A 22,878-nucleotide genomic window follows, 5' to 3' on the forward strand; every position below is an offset into this window, starting at 1 on the left:
ATCTATAGAAGGATCAGCTCCTGGGCCTAGTGACAGAATTTTCTGGCTGTTTTTCTACGGACTCTAAAGTCCAGCGCACCTCCGTTACGCAACACCGGAGAGTTACAGAGCAGTCGACGCAGCCTGTTCGTCAACATCCGTAGAGCATGTCACCTATGGAGTGGGAGGTGATTAACCATCAAAATTAAGAAATGCTAAATGATGACGTCATCCAGCCGTCGACAAGAAGGCCTAAAGACAAGAAGGCTGTTCAGCGGTTCCAGGACCTCTGCCCTTAATAACGTCGGTTCGTTGAAGGTTTCTCAAGGATTTCTGAACCTCTCATGAGGCTGACGCAACAAGATGTGGCGTTTGCGTGGACGGAAGGCCAAGAGCAGGCCTTCGCCGAATTGCGCAAACGCCTCCAATCCCCTGCAGTGCTGGCGCATTTTCATGACACCGCGGCAACTGAAATTCTTTCAGACGCAAGAAACATAGGACTCTGGGCCATTCTGGCTCAATGGCAAGACGGCGCAGAACGTGTAATTGCGTACCCGAGCCGTATTCTCACAAAAGCAGAGACTAATTGTTCGATCACCGAAAAAGATTGTTTAGCAGCCATGTGGGCCATGATCATGTTTTGACCCTACTTATACGGCCGGCCCCCATTTCCAGCGGTCAGTAATCACCACTCGCTCTTCTGGCTTGCAAATCTATGACACCCGTCAGGTCGCCTAACTCACTGCAGCCTCCGCCTCCAAGACTACGACATAAATGTTCTCTACAGATCCGGCCATGAGTATAGCGGTGCTGACTGCTTGTCACGTTCTATTCCCTTGACGTCTTCCGACTTGGAGCTCGATTTGGAGTTTCTAGGTGTCGCCGTCGTGGTGCGCTTGGCTGACTATCAACGTACTGACTCAGAGCTGCTTTCAGTTATCCAATATCTCGATGGAGCTGACGTTGTTGTCCCTCGTCCACTTTCACAAGGATTGACGTCATACTGCCTGTGGAACGATGTCCTGTACAAAACAAATTTCGAGAACAGCCAGGAAACGTTCCTTCTCATCGTTCCGACAGCGCTGCGCGAGGAAGCTTTACAGGCGTGTGACGACGGTCCCTGTGCCGGCTTTTAAGGCTTCGCGATGACATTAGAGCACATACGGTAGAAATCCTATTGATCACACCTATTTTCATCTCTTCGGCGCTAGCTGCGAACGTGCAGTGACTGTCAGAGGTGGGAAGTCCCACTCGTCAAGCCTCCCGGCTTCCTTCAGCCTTTGGAACTCACCTCCGGTGCCGTTCCAGCAAGTGGTAATGAATCTTCTTGGTCCTTTCCCCACGTGATCTTTGCAAAACAAGTGGATAATCGTGACAACTGGCTATTTAACTCGTTATGAGGAGACGAAAGCTGTGCCGTGGGGAACTGCTGCTGTTACAACCCACAGATAGCGTTGAGATGCAAAATCTGATACACAAAATGAATAGCACAGCCTCGGCCGCACCCGACGGAATTCAACCGGAGCCGATGAAATATGTCTCAAGCGAAATAAGTGTCATTCTAGCTTATATTGACACAACTATATTTGGCAGAACTATAATTCAGCGGGCATGCGCCAGTGGGGACGACGCTGAAGTAGCGCGGGTTTTTAGGTGATGCGGGGGAAACGAAGAAGACGTTGTTGTTGTTCCCTTGGACGACTGATAAAGTGCGTTTCTTGGCGGTGCTGCTACGCATACTCGTCGATCCCACGTCGTTACAATATTGTTAATTTGTCAATATCATCAGGAATCTTTCGAGATGCGCTAAAAACCCCTCGCATACCACCAATCCATAAAGGTGGCGTGAAAGGTCAAGTCTCAAATTAGAGACCAATTTCGGTCTTAAACATATTTTCAAAGCTTTTCGAAAGCGTCGTGGTTGACAGGCTGTGGTCTTTCTTGACTAAACACAGTGTAATCTCAAAATACCAATATGGTTTCCAAAGAATAAGTCAGCAGAGCAAGCCCTTCTAGATATCAAGGATAAAATAACTGAGAACACAGAAAAGCGGAAGGTTACACTTGGCCTTTTTTCTAGATTTGCGGAAGGCTTTCGACTCGATCAATCATAAAATATTATTCCATAAACTAGAAATCTTCGGAATATGCGGCATCTCTAATCATTTAATAAGAAGTTACCTAACGAATCGAAGCCAGTTTCTTCAGGTAAATTCTATTACCTCGTACATTTTGCCTATATAACAGGGTGTACCTCAGGGCTCAAAACTTGGCCCACTATTGTTCTTAATTTACGTAAATAATACTGTACGAATACAGGACTCACCTGACCTGGCAATGTATGCTAATGATATCGACGTGTTTAAACTTCCAGTGACACTTCTAAACTTTCCATCAGTGTTAATGCGTATCTGAATCGCTTATCAGTTTGGTTGAGTGCAAATAGTCTTGAAATAAATACTGCAAAAAACACACATTTTATTCAGGGCTCGTAACAAGAACATACCTAATGACATTAACATTAATTGCAATGGTACAGCAATTAACCATGTCCAAGAAGAAAAATTCTTAGGCGTTTGGTTGGACGAGCATTTATCTTGGAGTTCGCATATAAGGATGCTATGCAATGACCTTTTTAAATCTGTCGGAATCATTAAGAGGATAGCCCAGCTGATTCCGCATTGGCTCAAACAACATTTATAATATACTCTGCTCTAAACTCTGCTACGGGGTCCTGGTTTGGGGCACAACTTCCAAAACAAACTACAACAAATTAATTCTGTTACAGAAACGAATCCTTCGCATATACTGCAATTACTATTGCTGTTTTGTAGACCTTTACACAGCTCCATTATTTCAACGCTACTCCCTTCTTCGAGCAGACAGAATATAAGAAACTTCTGATGACTATACACAAACAAAAACTATTCACCAAAATAGACAACGATGAAATACCTCGTTATTCACTGCGCCGGAATACCAGACACTTATCGAAAACAAAAACAGATTATGCTAAAGAAACATTCATATATCAGTCGACAGAAACAGTAAACAAGGTAGAACTGCTAAACTTTAGTGCTTCAGAAAGCTCCTACAAAAGACAGCTTAATGCATTGTTACTCGCCGATGACGTTTGCTTTCACTAATTATTAACATTTTCATTTTATTGCACCTGTGTGTAGACATGTATGACTTAACAAAGAGTGCATACTGATAGAATTTGTGCTAACAAGAACTGGCGGAGCGCCACCACGTTGACGTCTCGACTTGGGCGTCGCCTACGGTTTCGGCCTACGGTTTCGGTATTCGATTTCAGAGGAATTCTTATACACAGGAGCGTTGCAAAGCGAGTGCTTTTGTTTTGCGCATGATAAAAATTTTCTAATGCGCCAGATGAAGTGAATTAAGAAACGGCGCATTTAGTTTTATGTTGTCGAGGGAGGATTGCTTCAATGAACTAAATTTCAGCATACTGCTGGCGCAAAAATTTCATCCACCTACTCAAGCGCTTTATCTTGTCATTTTAATTCCACTATTTGTGCGCATTTTACTGTTTAAGTTCTAACACAATGATTAAGTTCTCACATTTTCGTAGCTTCCTCAAAGTTGAATTTTTTCGCATTCACGTTGCTCTCCACTGCATCAATTCGAGATGGCCTATCGCACAGTGTGTGGTGGCGATTGCAACATTATATTGCGTTTAACTCCTATAATCTAGGGGCAATGATGTGCGCATAGTACGAATCTTTGCTATTGTTTACTTAATGAATGTATATTCATATAAGGGTTAGATCGTTGTTCAGTTTCCTGTAGTGGTGGAACGAAATTATTTCAGGGCGAAGCAGGCAATGGAAAATAAAATGGTGGTCTTCGCAGCACGAAAATGCCGCTATCGCAGTAAGTGAGCAGAGAGCCGAAAGAATCACTGCAATGTGCTGTATTATTTCAGTTTATTTTTGCCTGCGTGAATCTTGGTGCTGATAAATTTCTGGTGTAGATCAACCAGCCTTTACTGAACAGGAACTGTGAGCTGAATCGACTATTGTTTTAAGCTGTATTAGGATGAGTTCTACAAACTGCTGCCAACCCACCAAGCATTATCACGGGTATACATGTACATACTACTAGAACAGCCCCGCCTAAGGTGGAGTGCCTGTAATTGCCTAGGTTCACGGGGTCCCAAGTCATGGGACCCCGTGCTGCATCACTCGTCGTCTACTTGCGCAGAAGCTGCAATGATAGACTGTGCGCATGGCCTGTGCTGAGCGCCACCTCTCAACCTAGCTCTAAAAGACCATTTCAAGCAAGGTCGGGCCATTGGGCCTGGCCTTGCTCACGGCCATCACATGCACACTCTCCGCAAGTCATGTGTGCATGTGACGCAGGCGAGTTTTTGCCATCAACTTGAGAAACTTTTAAAAGCAGGCTACTCTCACTCTGTCTTAAATTCCGTGGTCGAGTCCCTCCTGCAGAAGCTAAAAACTACCGCTGTGAGTGGCAAAATGCACTCGAAGGAGAGGGAGCGAGTGAAACCAGAAGTAGTGCATTATGTGCACCGTGCGAGCCATAACCTCAAGAAGGTAGCTACCAGATATGGCATTCCGGTTGTCTTTTCGGCTCCCAACAAGTTAGCTAAATTGTGCCCCTGGATCCCACGCGAGGGGCGGCGGGGCTGTCAGACGCAGCAAGGCAAACATTTCAGGGACTGTGTTGAAGGGTAGGTCTACGAGATACCCCTAGATTGCGGGAAGTCATACGTCGGACAAAAGGGACGTTGTAATAATGAAAGGCTGAGGGAGCACGCTAATAGTATTGCTAAGTGTGACAAGGCGCATCGTCCTGCGCACTGGAAAGCCTGTCGCTGTACGCCATGCTTTGAACAAGTATTGATTCTTGGCAAAAGTAGGGACCAAACTACAAGGCAGTTGTTGGAAGGGTTCTATATTAAAAAAGAAAGGGTCTGATTGCGTCAGCGATACATCTATCGTATTATATTCTGCAGAAATGTGCTTTATCCAAAGTATGTTATCATGAACATGCTGTTCTGTCACACCTTGGCTCCCTGCGCCTGCACAGATGTTATCTTTCCTTCTACGCGTTTTTTCAGGCTGCCATTAAACAGTTGGTAGTTTGGCGCTCCACTGTCTTCCTTTCTTCTGTCCCTTCTCAAGAAATGTATTTTGCACTAAAAGGTATACCTAGGAAATCTAAGCACCAACTTGCCCAAGAAGAAGTCCTTTTGGACCCTTTCTTATTTGTGCTGCCGTGCCCACGGCTATGCGCTGTTGCGATTGAGCATGCGATGCATATACATAAACTCTTTTTACTTGGCGAAGACATGAAGACGAATCCAGACTCTGAGATCAGCCAACAATTAACAGAAATAGCTGCTGATATAAAAGAGATTAAGGAAAGTCGCCTGGCTAAAATAGACAAGAAATTTGTCTTGCTAACGAAACAAGAAGAAAAGGTCGACTGTAAAGAACAAATAGCAAATATGAATATTCCTAATATAGCCATGCAAGAAAAAATCGACGATCTATAGAATCGTAGCAGGTGAACTAACCTGATAACAAATGGCTTACCGGAGGCAGAGGGAGATACACCCTTGATACTTGAAAGTGCAGTGAACAAAACATAATTGTATACACCCTAGAATTAAAACCAGTAGCAATCGACCGTATACACCGGATTGGTAGAGAGGCGCCGAACAGGGTTGGGCCTGTAATTCTTAAGCTGCTTGACTCAGAAGACAAATGTTGAATACTAAAACGGGGAAACAAACTTAAACATACAGGCATATTCATTGGAGAATAACATTGGTACAGTGCGAAAGGAAACCGACAAAAAATGAGAAAGCTTCCCTTGTTCTTGTTAAGCTATATGTAAATGATCGAGAATATGTTAGGAGCAAAGAGAAGGATGACGAAGTACCGCTTAATGAAAAATGCGTATAAGTAGCTACTGCAAGTGCAGCAAAGGCGGTGTACATACCCAGCAACCAAACAAAAAGGGAGCCACTACTCGTCGGACTGCAAAATCGGCGAACTAACACTCCTCATGGTGAATGCAAGATGCGTCATCAACAATCTTGAACACTTGAAAATCTGATCAGTGATCATGAAGCAGACCTACCAGACATTACAGAAACATGGCTCACGCTTGACGTTTTTGATCACGAGTTCGCACTGCCGAACTATTCCGTGGTCCGAAAAGACCGCCCCACACGTGGTGGTGGAGTAGCGTTATTGATGAAATAAGGCCTTTCCTTTGTGGCATTTCCATTTTTTTCAAACTTCTTTGTGACGGTACTAGCCTATTCATAGGTTGTGTTTATCGGTGCCCAAACTCTCCTGATGTTACTGTCAGTGTCATTCATGATTACATGGAACGTCACGTGTTTAGTTCCCGCGTCGTCCTCATGGGTGACTTTAATCTGCCAGACATTAACTGGAATAGTATGTGCTACTCGTAATCAGCTTCGGATGCATTGTTTCAGCTCATAGTAACCTTCACTCTTTATCACATCTTTTCATGCCCCACCCATTCACTGGGAAATACTCAGAGTTTACTTCATCTATTTTTTTTTCAGTAATCACTCTGACATATACCGTATAAAAACTGATGTTCTTCATGATGTATCAGACCACGACGTACCAGTGTGCATCGTACCTTTCGGTGACGCCATAGCCACTGATTCTTCTGTATCTGTAGTAACAGGCTTCGAGAACGCTGTTGACAATAGCCTAGTAACGCACCTATCTTGTGAATTCCAGCATTTTTCAAAAATTGGCTCCGATGCTTCACTAGATGTAACTTCCCTTTGGTCTGACTTCAAATCGGTTGTACTTTACTGCCTCACTCACTACGTGGCTACAAAAACAAAATGCCCTCCAAAAAGTATTGCATGTATCACGCGAATTTTTAAAGCAACGCTACGTTTGAAAAGGTTATGAAGGGAAGCAAAAAACAAAAAGGAGGGGGGAATCTCGAATTCAGAAATGACTGGACGCCATCGCAGAATTTACCCTAAAGCTAACGCGCTAAACAGCACTACTTTGAAGTAACACTAATTTTTTTAATTAGCCCCAGAGGTTCTGCAATTACTGACGTGGCAATAAAAGTACTACACCGCATCCTCTTCCCGAATAAAAAACTGCCAAGGCTAACGCATATAACAATTTTTATTCGGTCTGTGTTTACTATAGATGATAACATAAATCGCGCAATTGCAACGCAACATCAAGCGAAAATCGATAAACTAGACATTACGGATGCCGCTATTTTCGCTCTACTCCTTAAACTTGATCCCAAGTAAGGCAGTGGCCTCGACAATATACCTAATACTTTCCTAAAAAGATATGCAGAGTGATACTAAACCTCTTAGCCTTGTTTTCCGAAAATCAGTACTTCACAACTACCTCATGATTGGAAAATCGCAAAAGTAATCCCTATCCACAAAGGAGGTGACACAACATTATCTTCAAGTTTCAGAATGATTTCACTGACAAGCACATCATGCAAACTTCTCGAACACATAATCGTGAAGCAAATGACAGTAACCCTAGAGCGCAATAATTTTTTTTCTCCCACCCAACATGGTTTTCGCAGAAGTCTGTCCGCAATACCTGAACTACTTAAACTATTCCATGATCTTGCTGTTGCAGCTGATAACCGCGATCAAACTGACTTGATTCTATTCTATTTATCTAATGTTTTTGACTGTGTATGTCAGTGCAAATTAAAAGGCAAATTTAAAAATGTCTTTGGTATAGGAGAAGTTTCTGCTTGGATAACATGTTTCTTAACTAACCACTCGAAATGTGTGGTTTGCAAAAAAACGCGAACAGGGTCTGTTCTCGGACCATTGCTTTTCTTAGTCTATATTAACAAAAAACACAGCAATACAAAAGTATTCGCGGACTACTGCGTCATATACAGAGAAATTAGTCATTAAAATGGTCATATCAGATTAATCGGCAAGTTGGCGACTAATGCAGGGTAATACAAAGTTTGAGAAGTATGTGCACCCCACGCAGGGTGTAAATCGACGTAAGTGAGGCCTTCTCGGCCGTTTAACCTTTATTACCCCTAATTAGCAGTGATGTTGACGGCGAATGTTTAACTTCTTAAGCGTCTAGCGCAATACAATAGTTGTCAGTTGATGGTGAATTTTACTGCTGTTCGTCCGCGTAGTACACCGAACACACACTAAGACGTGGTTGCTTGAGGCGTTGTTGTGCGCCATTAATCATAACCTCCGAGAAGATTAGTATTGCCGTTACCTCGCATGATACACCGCATCGTGTCAGAAGTCTTAAACATTCAATGAATTGTAGTACTGCACTCGCTATAACCACTATAGATTACGAGGCATGCCGTAGTGGCAGACTGCGGCTTTATTTCAACCTCTGGAGTTCTCTAACGAGCACAAGAATCTAAGTACACGAGCGCTGTTGTATTTCGCCCAGACTAAATGTGGCGTCCATGGTCGGAATCAAACCTGCGACCTCCAGCAATCACATAGCCGCAAAGCTACCTCTGTGGGCACAGAAGTGCATAAATGACGTGAGACCTCTAGATACTACGCGGCTTTTATGCGACTTTCAGTCTCCACGTCGTGCGTCAGTTGTCGGCATCAGAAATGTCCATGCTGTTTGTTTTTAAGAAACAGCAGAAACGCTCCGTACTGTACCCTCAACTTAGATTTATCCAGTTTGACCGCAACCGCTTTTCTGTACACTAGTGACGTTTCCTCGCCTTCTCACATCGCCTTTTACTTCTGCAACCCTCACCCATATATGCGAGTTGCGAACGAAGAGTGCTAAGGCTGTAATTCATTCGTTTTGTGGATGCATTGGTTCTACCCATTATGTGCCTGCTATCACCCACCTCCTCCGCACCATTCTACCCACCTCCGCTCTTGACGCTTGCGCGTTGTAGAAGGGTAAGCGTTTTAGCTTCTGCAATGCTTTTGCGAGGGGTTTGGATAATTAGAGCCCTCAGGAGGGCATTGCGGCGACGCCCAGTGAGCTCCATAGGCTATTGTGCAAATGCAACGCGGTGCAAATGTCCGGATGAGATTTTCGCTTCGCCTAAGGTCACTAATGCCGGAGCAACCATTTGCAACATGATGAAGGCTTTCTCTGCTGCAGCCAGACATGTCAAGGCCATTCAGTACTTCCTAAAGAAATGTAAAGAGATTCACCCAGGCAGACCTGTAGCTAACGTAAACCTTCCATAATCACTTGTATTTAAACTGGATGGAAGCGTGAGTGCATGAGCAGTAATGAAAAGAGATGTTTAGATTATTGGTCCGAAAGAAAGCAGTTCAGCTCGACTTTGAAAAGACGACTTCGCGTTCACTTCAACAAAAAGTTCCCGTTGAGTTATAGACATCACTCAGAATCGCCAGGAGTAGATCAGCAATCTCAGATTTCATCACGCCGTGGCAAAATTCAGGACGGTAATGTGAAAACGCAACAGCGTCCATTGGCGTGCGCACCTCATAAACAGCTGTTTGTTCCCTATGATCGTTGATAAAATATGTCATATAATCAGCGCTAGATGACTTTGTATTCGGCTGCAAACAGTATTTATTGCATTCTTACTGGGTAATTTGGGTGGAGAAAAGCAAGGTACTGCTAGTACGCCATAAAACGCCTAATATTTTGGATACTGCCTAAATTTTGAGTTTGCCGCCAGACGGCAGTTTGTACAAATTTCATTACAGATTATCTACACGCATAAATTCACCCAGTGAGACGCATAGGTAACGAGCGCTTTCCAGATGCGCTTGCATTTAGAGCGTACGAAGAAATCAATCGGTCAGCAGTCGAGATAAGCAAACGAGGTTGAGAGTATTGGCGGCAAAAGCAGGCAAGAGATTGATACGTCTGTATCCATTGCAGTCATAGGTAGCGGTACAAGGAAAGTAGAGAAGTTTTGAGAAACAGAAGAAAAGATTACAGAGATGTATACAAAATGCTAGAATTAGAAGCATGTATATCATGCCTGTTTAACTGAATCAGGGTCGATAACTATCTGTGAGCACTCCCTCCGAAGGGGATGCCAACAACAAAAAAACGAAAAACTCGTGCGACACAGGAGTGCGGATGCCGCATCACGCGTTTCGAAGCGTCTTCGCACACCGGCGCGCCATGCTTTTCACAGCCGCACGCAGGCTTTGCGGCAGTGGCGCTAGATGGCGCCGATAGTGCTTGTGAAAAGCGAAAGGGAATCCAGAGGGGATATTCCGCAAGAGTCCACCTAGGGGACTGCCCATTTCAGCCGCTGCTGATTGGATGCAGCTGTACGAGAGAGGAGGAGACGAGCAGCCCTAGCCAATCAGCAGCGGCCGAAATGGACAGTCCACTAGGTAGACTCTTAGAGAATACCCCCCCCCCCCCCCCCGCTGCAGTACACACCTCATGCACACCTGTTTCCATGGAAGCAATACCATGTGTTGTTATAATACTGCAATGCGAAACCGATTACCTTCGGCAGTCATCGTGAGAAGGCTTCGGCGGAATTTCTTTAGACTGACGGGTAGCTTTGCGGTATTCCGCATGTCACCTAACTGCTCGTGTCGAAACAGGCGGACTATGTCATGGGCAATTTTTGCAGGTACCATGCTTAACGTAGCTACAAGTAAGCTGAAACAATAGCCTAGAAATTCTGGGACATGACCTGGCACCTGATAGTATTTTATGGGCTGACAAGCTGGCATGCTGCATCATTCTGTTTAGTACCTGTGAATCTGGTGGTATGCAATATAAGCTTCACAGCTCACTAACCACAAGCACTGCGTTGAAAAAGAACGAAGAAGTACCTGTTTGATGTCCAGTAGCCTAAATGAATGCCTTCCAGTGGGACCAGCTTGTGTTACTATAAGCGCGCACAGAATTATAATACAAAATTGCTTTGTGGCCATTGCATAACGCCTGAACTTTGGCCAGACCGAAAGCTAACGAAGATTCAAGACGCGTACGTTCAGGCAGGAGATGCTTATATCCCAGTGCTGAGACTAAATTATAATTTGTTGGAGAGGCAGATGCAAAGGCTGCGCAGCATTGTCCGCCTTCAGTATTGTTCTGCGACACGACCGCACTAGCCACTATTTCAACGTGTCGCTAGAAACGATTCTTTTATTTTACATCCTCCTTCTATTCAGACGGCGACAAACATTTCTACATCTGTGCTGCTTTTTTTTTTAGATTTAGAAATCCTACAGCGAAGTCCTCCAGACAATGGCGAGCTTCTTTTTACACCGTTCTTGTTACGGCATAATTCATGTCGAACACTTCAAGTAGATAGCTGACAGTACGAGAATAAGAGAATCTGTACAAGTGCGAATAGTTGGTTGAATTGGCTTATATTGAGACCTAAAATGGCCAACGCAGTATTGCTAGAATTCTATACAGAAAACGCACGAGTCTTCTATTAAGCTATCGTCATTTTCTTCAAACAACATTTAAACGGGCGCTTTGTACTGCTGAGTAGACTATAAACATGATGACTTTGGCGCAAACAAGGAAGGCAGGAAGGCAACAAGGGGAGGGCCAACTTTGAACGGCTTATTCTCAATTGTATAACATGCAATGTATACACGCAGGCGATTGAGCTACATACAAGAACAACTTCAATCGCGTGACACTCCGATCACAGCCGGCTATTAAAGAACCTTCTCTCGGCATGCCAAAGCAAAACTGATGCGCCAACAATGCAAGACGAACCTCGCTCTTTAAGTGAATTGCCTCTAACAATTCACGTGCCTTGGTGTACCTGCTTCTTCCAAGAATCCGTATTTTCTCAGCCGTGGCTCACACTTACGGGAATCACAGTGCTTCGGCAAATGTGCTCCGTCTTTAACTTTCAGTGACAGCTCATGTTCCCGCGCACACCCATTTACGCATCGCCCAGTCTGGCCGACTTAAGTCTTACCGCAAGACAGCGCAAACTCACACACGACTCCAGTAGCCCATTTTGTGCCGGGCTTGGCGTGTACTTTAATAAAGCCACGTTCCTTGCTTCATCAGAGAGAATGCGAGGACACAGATGGGCAAGCTTGCGTGGCGCAGAGAATACGACTGGCACGCCATGTCTCTCTGGAAGCTTCCTTAGGTTGTCCGTTATACGGTGCACATAAGGTAAGACCTCCGGCCTCACCGTTCTCTGCGCTTGCTCAGCCTTTGTCCCGTGTTCGTCGCTCTTGAGTTTCTGAAGGAGTGACTCGGCGACGGCAGTAATGAGGTTACGGAGAAACCCAGCGGAACACAGTCGAACCAATTGATTCCTAAAGCTTGCCTGCATTGCGTGAGCGCACGACTGTACAAGAGCGCATTCAATACAATGTTTAGCAATGGTTCGCTTAACTGCCTTGGAATGTGGCAACTCACATGGCAATAATTACTTTGTTGTCCAAGGCGTATAAAGCCAGCAGGTGTGACCCGTCTGGAAGGTGATGTTAAGATCTAAAAATTGCAAGGAAGTGCTTTAAGGTAGTTCGTAAGTAGAAGCCAATCCGTTCCCGAGACGGCAAAATGCTAATGCTTTATCAACAATGGGCCGATATGATACAATGGATTGTTGCTTTAAAATATTGAAAAAAATCGACAGCACACCTAAAAACCTTATCCCCCCTCTTTCCCCCCCATAAATGCTGGTGCAAGGTGCGGTCAATAGTTGATAAAAGCAACTTACAAAGCCCAGGAGCAATACAGGGCCCAGAAGAAATGCGTTGTCTTCGTAGGTGAAATTCGTCATGAAATTTGATGAAGGTGACTTTACGATAAAACTCGAGAAGAGATAAAAAATTGTCAACAGAAACACCTGCAGCACTCTGGAAGGCAATGGCACCGCTCTCGTCGAAGCACCTTCTGACACAGAGGAGCAGTTCATTGTGCAGGACAGAAGAAAACAAATCCTCAACGTCCTCGAAAAACAAGTGCCCTATCGATGGATTCATCTGCAGAAATTGCGTGACATATGAAGAATTCTCTGTTGCCAACGGGTCATCAACAATAGGTGGATTAAGGTGCCTCATTAGAAACTGGCTAATCACATTCTGCCATGCACCGCGTTCACTCAGAATTGTCCTAAACGGAACCCCTGGATTCTGCATTTTTTGCCGTGAAGAAGACAAAGGGCGGAACTGGAACTTGTAAGCGCAACGCCATCGCTGTTTTCTTCACGGTAAAAACGCACAAGCCAGGGGTTTCATTTATGACAATTATGAGTGAACGGGGTGCTTGGCACATTGTGATTAGCCAGTTTCTAATGAAGCACCTTAACTCACTTGTTGTTGACGACCTGTTTGCGACAGGGTATTCTTGATGTGTCATGCATTTTCTCCTGAAGACTCCATCGATATTGTACTTGTTTTACGTGGACGTTGAGGATTTGTTTTATTCTGTCCCACACAATCATTTGCTTCTCTGCGCCGGAATTGCTTCTCTGCGCATGTGTCTTTTGACGTTAGTTCATATATTCTCGAGTTTTATCTTAAAGTCACCTTCATCAAATTTCATGACGAATTTTGTGTACAAGAACAAGGCATTTGTATTGGCGCCTGTATTGCTGCGGTGCTTTGTAAGTATTTATTTACTATTGACCGCGCCTTGCACTAGCATGTTATTGGGGGGGGGGGGGGTTTATAAGGTTTTAGTTATGTTGACGACTTTTTATTTGTCTTAAAGCAACAATCCATTGTATCATACAAGCCCATTGTTGTTAAAGCTTTAGTCCCTTTTGCTGTCTCGGGAAGGGATTGGTTCTTGCTTTACGTGGCACCTTTATGCCATTCCTCACAATTTTTTTATCTTAACATCACCTTGCAAATAGGTCGCCTCTGCTGGCTTTCTCCGCCTCCGACAAGAAAGGAATTACTCCCATATGAGTCGCCACAATCCAAGGCAGTTAAGAGAGGTATTGCTAAACATAGGCTTGAAACCGCTCTTGTACGGTCATTCCCTCACGCAATACAGGCAAGCTTTAGGAATCAAATGGTTCGACTTTATTCCGCTGGGTTTCCCCGCGCGCTCATTACTGCCGTCGCCGAGTCACTCCTTCAGAAACTCAACAGCGACGAACATAGGAGAAAGGCTGAGCAAGCACAGAGAACGCTGAAGTCGGAGGTCAGACCTTGTATGCACCGTGTAACCAACAACCTAAAGAAGGTTGCAGACAGACATGAAGTGGCAGTCGTATTCCTTGCACCACGCAAGCTCGCCAAGCTGTGTCCTCGCATTCTCTCTGATGAGAGCAAGGAAAGTGGCTGTTTTAAAGTACACGCCAAGCCGGACATAACATGTGATACTAGAGTCGTGTATGAGTTTCCGCTGTCTTGCAGTAAGACATATATGTCGGCCAGCCTGGGCGATGCATAAATGAGCTTGAGCGGGAACATGAGCTGTCACTGAAAGGTAAATACGGAGCACATGTGCCTAAGCACTGCAATTCACATCAGTGTGAGCCAAAGCTCGAAAAGATTCGGATTCTTGGAAGAAGCAGGGACACTACGGCACGTGAATTGTTAGACGCGTTTCATAATAGACACCTACGTTCATCTTGGATTAGCGACACATCTGTTTTACTTTTGCAAGCCGAGAGAACGTTTTTTTGATAGCCGGCTCAGATTGGGGTGCTGCGCGATTGAAGTTCCTTTTGCATGTTGCGCATTCGCGTGTATATATTGCATGTTATACAACAGAGAATAAACAGTCGTAAGTTGACACTCCCCTTGTTCTCTTCCGTCTTTCCTTGTTGCGCCAAAGCTATCATATTAATCGTCTACTCAGTAATATCATGTCCTCGTCACGATGAAGCATAAAACACTCATCGAATTGCGAGTTGACAATTTTCTCTTCATTGACCGTTCCGGTGCTCAGAAAAACGAGTTACTCTTAAGCCCCAATTAGAGGGGACGAGCACAGTTTTAGCTCGCCAAATCTGACTCACGGGCCAAGTGAGCGCCCTATTGAAGGTCCGGTTTTGGTTAGTCATATCATGAGAAGCCAACAAACACTGACAGCATTGCGAGGACAACATAGGGAAAATTCCTTCTGCTTAATAAATGAAATAAAAATACAATAAATTATTGGTCATGAAAGTGGATGAAGAAACAACTTGCCGCAAGTGGGGAACGATCCCACAACCTTCGCATACGAAGGTTATGGGATCGTTCCCCCCTTGCGGCAAGATCTTTTATGCGAAGGTTGTGGAATCGTTCTCCACCTGCAGCAAGTTCTTTTTTGATCTACTTTCATTACCATTAACTTCTCAATTCGTTATTTATATGTTAGGCACAAGTAATTTCCCCTATGTTGTCCTTGATGTCAGTGTTTGTTGGCTTCTCATGATACAACTATTTGTACATGCAGCATACTACATAATGAGGCAATCGCTGCTGGTGTCGTGTGCTCGAGAATACGCAACGCTATTAAATTAGACGAGACTCTACATAAACATAAAAGCCGACGCACTTGACCCGCTGATCAGATTTTCGACTATCGCCGACCGTGTTCGCGGCTATCGTTGTGCTTAGGTGTAGCCTGCTTTTGTGGGCACAGGTTCGGCCAATGAAAGTTAGTTTTCTCTTTAACAGTATTGCTACTGTGTTGTTCAACGTCGCCACCACGTGGCATCTGGTGGAGGTGCTTTTCGTTCATGTACCGGACGCCCCCGACAAGCCGTTATCCAAGCCCGGACCGCAAAGAGAACACCAACGCAGTCCCGGAACATCGAGCAAGCCGCCATCTTCAACAGCCGCCCCCGGAGCACGGACTTCTACCGGAAGAGAGCAAGACGATTGTGGCCAAGGCAGCTCCAATGGCAGCCCCGGCGTCCCCCCATCGGGCTGGAGCAGCCCAGGGAACCTCCGACGTTCCGCGGTTCAACATTCGGGGACACAGGAACCTGGCTGCAGACGTGTGAGAGGGTCGCTGCATTTCACAGCTGGAACAGCGACGACAAACTGCGACATGTCTTCTTCGCATTGGAAGACGCATCCAGGACCTGGTTCGAGAATCGAGAAGCGACCTTAACGGCGTGGGACCTGTTCCAAAGCGGCTTCTTGCAAACATTTACAAGCATGGTGTCCAAAGAGGAGCCCAAGCTCTACTAGAAACCAGAGCACAGCTGCCAAATGAGACGATCGCGACCTCCACGGAGGAGATGGCCCGTCTTTTCCGGCACGCCAATCTCAGAGGAGAAAAAAGTCCGCTTCCTGATGCAGGGCGTCAAGCAAGAACTTTTCGCCGGACTTATTTGTAACCCACCAAAGAGTGTGGCTGAGTTTTCTGCAGAGGGATCGATGATCGAGAAAACTGGAAATGCGCACCCGCCAATATAACCGCCAGGGGCTCGCACTGCAGTACGCCATCCAAGGACTGGGTTCGGACGACCTTCAAGAGACCATCAGGGCCATTGTGTGCGAGGAACTGCGGAAGGTCCTACCTTCGTCGCAGCCTCAAGTAGCTTCGATCACTGAGATCGTGAAAGATGAGGATCAGCGACCGCTTGGGGTTCCTGAGATGCAACCTCAATTTCCGCAGCCCCAGCGAGAAGCGATGACCTACGACGCCGTCGCACGCCGTCAAGGTCCACCTCCGGGACAACGCCAGGGCCCTGTATAAGTCGGGGTATGGGCATAGGTGATACACATGGCCGGCTTCTCCACAGTGATAGCAGAGCGGGCGGTTGTCGCGGGCTCGCCAAATGTCCGTCTTCCTCGCGTAGGTGCGCTGGGCGACGGGCGGGCGTGCTGGCGGAGGCGGACGACGGAATTGCGGCAGCTGGAACTGCATGGCGCGTTTTTCGAGAGCGAAAAAAGCGACGCGCGGCAAACGCCCAGGTTACCGCCGACGCGCGAGCACCCATACGAAAAAAAGAAGCGGTGCTTTTGGGCCGCGTTTCCCGGGTTGCCAGGCAACATAAATCTCAACGACATGCATTGTCTCTGTTACCGCATATATAATATGCCCTTAAACTTAAAGAAAACTACAATAAAAATAATCTTAGTGTAATTAGACAGCGACATTTTTTTTCCGAAGTGTATTTATCAAGCCTAATTTCAAGCAGCAATATTGTGTGTGAAACTGCGACTATGTACCTTCCGCATGCTGAGAGGCTTCTGCTTGTTTACAACTTCACATATAAGAAGGAGTGTCGGCCACTTACTACCGACCAGTAGAGGCGATTGCTACTATTAAGGGGGATGCTGAGGGCATCGGCTACACCGTCTGCGCTGAGGGTATCTGCTATAGCTATAGGTCACGTCTGATGTTTGATTACGGTCGCGTACGCCCCACAGGACGCGACGCTTCTTTCCTTCAGGTATTAGGGCCTCGTTGACGGTTGCTTTGTCCACTTTAGGCCAACACCATGCACGAACCAACACGACGTGCGCGAACGAAATCACGGTAGCACGTGCTTTTACGCACGCACCCGTTCTGCCGAGAGAAAAAAATTGCGCCAGAGAGGTTCCGCCGAGATGCGCAGAGAGCAGGGCCATCTGGTGGCAAACCCAAAAACCAAAATGCGACGTGACCAAATGCCACGTGACTTACCTGAACACGGATTGGCGGACGCGCCGCGCGACGTGTTTTTTTTACTACTCCGAGCAGCAGCACACGGCGGCGCGATTTCGTGACGGATCATGCTGGGCACGCGTCAAAATGACCCGCGCGTCCCACCATCCGCGCGTCAATCACGCCTAAAATCGCGCCATGCGGTTCCACCTTTTTGAAGGTTCGCCATCAACACGCCGCGTCCACAGCTTGGGGAGCACCCGTGGCATGGCCGATTACCTAGCCGCCACTCAGTGCAACTCTCGACGACCATCCAGTTCGCCGTTACCAGGTGGCTACCTGTCGCCGCAGCGCCGTCCATACACTGGCCCAGCCCGGAGCTGGTCAGCGAGCCCATATCCGGAAAACTAAAAGCAGCAACCGATGAAGGTGCGGTTGCTGTTCGTCGAACTGACGAAGATTCTCCGCCGCCGACGAAGACGCCGAAGAAACTACCTTGACGGCACACCGACATGCCAACGCACCGACGAAGTGTGAAAGCAAATAATACGACGACAAAAGACGACCTGACGACGTCGCATATCAGCCACAGGTCAACTTGACACAGCCATGATCCGACGCCAAGACCTAACTGCAACGCCAGACAAAGAACCACCGACCTCGACTTGCTTCTCGATGGCCACGCAGTCACCGCCTTAGTCGACACAGGCGCAGATTACTCAGTCATGAGTGGACACATCATCATCAGCCTGGTTACACCCACTGCAGGGCAAAGCCTCTCCCATATTTCTCCAACAACCCCGGTCATGTACTACTTGTTGCCATGCCGTCCCTGCAAACTTCCTAATCTCATCCGCCCACCTAACTTTCTGCCGCCCCCTGCAACGGTTCCCTTCCCTTGGAATCCAGTCCGTAACCCTTAATTACCATCGGTTACCTTACCCCCTCATTACATGTCCTGCCCATGCCCTGCAAACATGTCCATGTCCTGCCTAACATGGGATCTGTTCCACGACAACTTCCTGCAAACATTTACGAGCGTCCTACGCAAAGTGCGAGCTGAAGCTGTGGTGGAAACCCGCATGCCGCTGCCGAACGAGAGCATCGCGATATTTACGGAGGAGATGACTCGCCTCTTCCGACTCGCCTACGCAGACATGCCGGAAGAGAATAAAGTTTGCTTGCTGATGCATGGTTTGAAGCAAGAGATTTTCGCCAGATTTACAGGCAACTCACTTAAAAGTGTTGCCGAATTTATTTCCGGGGCCACAACTGTTGAGAAGACGCTCGATATGTGGATAAGGCAATATAATGAAAGGCCGCTGACCACAAGCCACACTGATGGTCAAGAAGTCGGCAGCGATGACCTGTGGCAGACCACCAGAGCGGTCGTTCGCAAGGAAATGCAGAAGCTCTTTCTAAAGTGGCAGCCCCAAGTGGTCTCAAAAGCCGACATCGTCGAAGAAAATGTTCAGCGATCGCTTGAAGTTCATGAGGTGCAACCACAACCACCGCAGCCCCAGCCAGAACCGATGACTTACGCCGCCGTCACCCGCCGTCAATGCCCCCCTCCGTAACCGGGCCAAAGCCCTGTAACACCGCAGTTCCAGCGTCCACCGCCGCCAGCACACCCACCCGCCCCTTATCGCAGCTACGGTAGGAAGACGGACATTTGGATCGCCCCGGACCACGTCCGCTCTGCTATCACGGCGGAGAAGCCTTCCACACCTACCGCCGATGTCCTTACCGTGAGATGGGACTACGAGGATTGGCTGTCAACGCACCACACACTCAGGAGCGTGAACGCCCTCGCGATATCACCAACTACGTCGCCGCTGCCCCTCGATGACCATTTCGTTTGCCGTCACCAGGCTGCTACGCAGACTTACTGCCGCAGCGCCGTCTATACACTGGCCCAGACCGGGGCATGTCCGTCAGCCCTTATCCGCAAATATAAAGGCGGCAACCGATGGAGGCGTGGTTGCTGTTCCTCGAACTGATGATGATTTTCCACCGCTGACGAAGACGCAGAAGAGACTATCTCGACCACATACCGACGACACACCGCCGTCCCGACGAAGCCTCGCAGCAAACAATGCACAGACCAAGGACCTGACGACGCGACTTACCAGCCACACGTCAACATGCTGCAGCCGTAACAACTTACCTCGACGTGCTTCTTGATGGCCACGCAGTCAGCTCCTTAGTGGATACAGGAGCCGAGTAGTCCGCCATCAGTGGAATATTCGCCGCGAAACTCAAGAAAGTCAAGACTGTATGGGACGGCCCTCAAATGCAGACAGCTGCAGAAGACCTCATGACGCCTACAGGAATCTGCACGGCAAGAATTACATCTCATGACCGGACCTACTAAGCAAGGCTCGTTGTCCTCCAACAGTGCTCGTGTGACGTAATTCCCGGTATAGACTTCCTGAACCAACACAACGTCATGGCCGACCTGAGGTCGAAGTCGATAACGCTGACACAAACCGAGTGATACCGACAGAGATAGAGGCCTTGCCAGTCATCTTGCTTACAGTGCACTTGAGTACCAAGTCAGCGTTCCGCCTCGCTCCACCATTGTCATTTCCCTCGCCAACAAAACAACTGCAGATGCAGAAGGCGTCATCGTGGGCGACCAAGGTCTACTGCTCGACCGTGACAGTGGCGCTGCAAGCGGGAACGCTCCACAGCCCGGGGGGAAAATGAGAGTGATGCTGACAAACTTCAGCCAGGAGTTAAAGCACGTCAACAAGAATACGAGAATTGCATACATCGAGGAACGATTGCATACATTAAGGAAATTGTGGAAACCAGCAATGAGTTTGTCCTCTTGGACTCCGCCGCACCTACTCCGACGACCATAGTTCTCGAACCAGACTTCGACTTAAGCCTAAGTCTCCCAGCGAGTAAGCCGCAACAGCTCAGAAATTTTCTCCAACGATACAAAGACAGCTTTTCGACGTTATCGAGGATTCGACAAGCACCACTTGCAAAGGATCGCATAATATTCGAAGAGTTCGCTCTATCACTTCGCAAGAGCCCTTATTCAGTTTAGACACGAGATCGTGAATCTATTAGGCAATAAGATGACGAAATGCCGCACGACAACATTATCCAGCCGTCAAAAAGCCCATGGGCCTCTCCTGTAGTGTTGTCGAAGAAAAAGGACGGAAACCTACGTTTCTATGTCCATTGTCATCGACTGAAGAAGATCAAGAAGGACGTATACCCCCTCCCATGGATAGACGACGTATTGGATCGGCTGTGCAACGCTAAATACTTCTCGACGATGGACCTCAAATCAGGCTACTGGCAATTAGAAGTCTATGATAGAGATCGCAAAAAGACCGCCTTGACCATGCCAGACCACCTCATTGAGCTCAAGGTTATGCCATTTGGAGTGTGCTCGGTGCCTGCAAAGTTCCAGTGCGTGATGAACACGGTTTTAGCAGGATTGAAGTAGCAGACCTGTCTTGTTTATTTTGATGACGTCGTCGTCTTCGCAGGAAAGTTCGACGATCATCTTAGGTGATTTGCGACAGTACTGGAGGTCATCAAGTCATTAGGGCTCACTCTGAAGCGAGAAAAGTGCCGCTTCGTTTATGATCAGTTTCTCTTTTTAGGACACGTCATCAGGAAATATAGAGTCCGCCGTGGCCCACAGGAGGCAGCTGCCATCGCAACGTTTTCGCAGCCCATCGACAACAAGGCAGTGCGTACACTCCTTGGCATGTGTGCCTACTACAGGCGCTTTCCCAATGACTTTTCACGCATCGCTGAGTCGCTGACACACTTAACTAAATGTGCTGTCGGCTTCAAGTGGGAAACGCCGCCGGATGACGAAATTATAGAACTCAAACGACGCACGCAGTCACCGCCGGTTCTAGTACACTTCGACAAGTACACTGATACCGAAATACACGCTGAAGGGAGTAGCCTAGGCCTTTGTTCCATCCTAGTCCATAAGTAAGACAGACTTGAACAGGTGATAGCTTACGCTAGCCCGTCGCTGTCAAAAGTGGAAGGCAATTAGTCTACGCCCGAAAAGGAATGCCTCGCTATCATTTGGATTACCGCAAAATTCCACCCTCACCTATGTGGCTGGCCATTCAAACTTTTCAGCGACTATCGTGGGTCGTGTTGGATAGCGAATATAAAGGACACGTCAGCACGGCTTGCATGTACATCCTGAGACTATAAAAATATGACATTACTGTAATCTACAAGTCCGGAGGAAAACACTTTAATGCCGATTGCCTATCACGCGCCCCCATTGACCCGCGTCCATGTGATGACGAAGATGACGACGCCTTCCTAAGCGAGGATGATTTCACTGAACAAGAACGAGCAGACCCGGAGCTAAAAATCCTCGTCGAGTATTTGAAAGGGAACACAAACTTTGTGCATGGGAACTTTAAGCGAGGATGGTCTTCGTTCTCGCTTCAAAACAACCTGAACTTCTCACCAGTCCGTGCCAACTACCTTCTTGTTCCCGAAGCGCTGTGTGCAGAAGTACTGCAAGTCCTACTAAACGATCCGACCACTGCGCAACTCGGATCCTCCCGGACGCTATCGAGGATATAGGAAACGTATTACTGGCCGCACCTGACCGACGGCGTCACCCGTTACATCAATGCATGCCGAGGCTGTCAGCGACGCAAGGCACCATCGACAAGGCTAGCGCGAGCCTCCTTGCAGACCATTTCAGCAGATCGGCATGAACTTGTTGGGACCCTTTCCGACGTCAACCTCCTGAAATAAGTGGGTTGTCATTGCGACGGACTACCTCGCCCGCTTAACTGAAACGAAAGCTCTGCCGAAAGTTAGCGTAGCCGCAGTAATGAAATTGTTCGTCGAGAACATCCTGCTGCGACATGGCGCTCAAGAAGTCCTCATCACCGACAGAGGAACGGCCCTTACAGCGGAGCTCACCCAAGTTATTCTGCAATACAGCCAGACAAGCCACAGGAGGACAACTGCCTGCAACCCGCAGAGGAAGGGCCTGAATAAGACCCTCGCCGATGTGCTAGCAATGTACAGGCTCGTCCACTATTAGGGTGAACACGGCTCACCGTGGCCGCGCTCTGCGGGGCGCCAGACCGTCCGGCGCGGCGGCGCATCGAAGCGAAGCGGCGCAGGCGCACACGGACATCTGGGAGGCGCTTCGCGTCGTCTGCTACAGCGCTGGAGCGCACAGCTTTTGCTTTGCAGTAAAGTACGTTTGGCTAGACCCAGGTCACTGAGCGACCGAGGCGGCGTTGAGGGAAGGCGCACTTCACTAACTGGAGCATTTTCCATCTGGCTTGGTCTGCAGCTTGTGAACAGCCTGTTAAATCAATATACATTAGCAGATACAAACTTCTCACCA

The 22,878-nt window shown here is 47.4% G+C and overlaps 1 protein-coding gene and 1 long non-coding RNA gene across 4 annotated transcripts in view; one reads left to right on the forward strand and one right to left on the reverse strand.

The window, feature by feature from the left end:
* Nucleotides 1-10,991, reverse strand: part of LOC139048108 (uncharacterized) — a 46,563-nt gene extending 35,572 nt beyond the window's left edge. The window contains exon 1 of the long non-coding RNA XR_011507520.1: nucleotides 10,811-10,991. This is a non-coding gene — a long non-coding RNA (uncharacterized lncRNA). The remainder of the gene's footprint in view (nucleotides 1-10,810) is intronic.
* Nucleotides 1-22,878, forward strand: part of LOC135914006 (uncharacterized) — a 211,481-nt gene that overhangs the window by 97,227 nt on the left and 91,376 nt on the right. The window contains exon 4 of one of the 3 annotated variants that reach the window (XR_011507509.1): nucleotides 6,572-6,651. The exons of the other annotated variants lie outside the window; for them this stretch is intronic. The gene's annotated coding sequence lies outside the window, so the exon portion shown is untranslated. Of the gene's footprint in view, nucleotides 1-6,571; nucleotides 6,652-22,878 lie in introns of those variants that run through there. 3 annotated transcript variants of the gene reach the window in all.

This window comes from Dermacentor albipictus, chromosome 7 (assembly GCF_038994185.2).
Source record: "Dermacentor albipictus isolate Rhodes 1998 colony chromosome 7, USDA_Dalb.pri_finalv2, whole genome shotgun sequence".
NCBI classification, from domain to species: Eukaryota; Metazoa; Arthropoda; class Arachnida; order Ixodida; family Ixodidae; genus Dermacentor; species Dermacentor albipictus.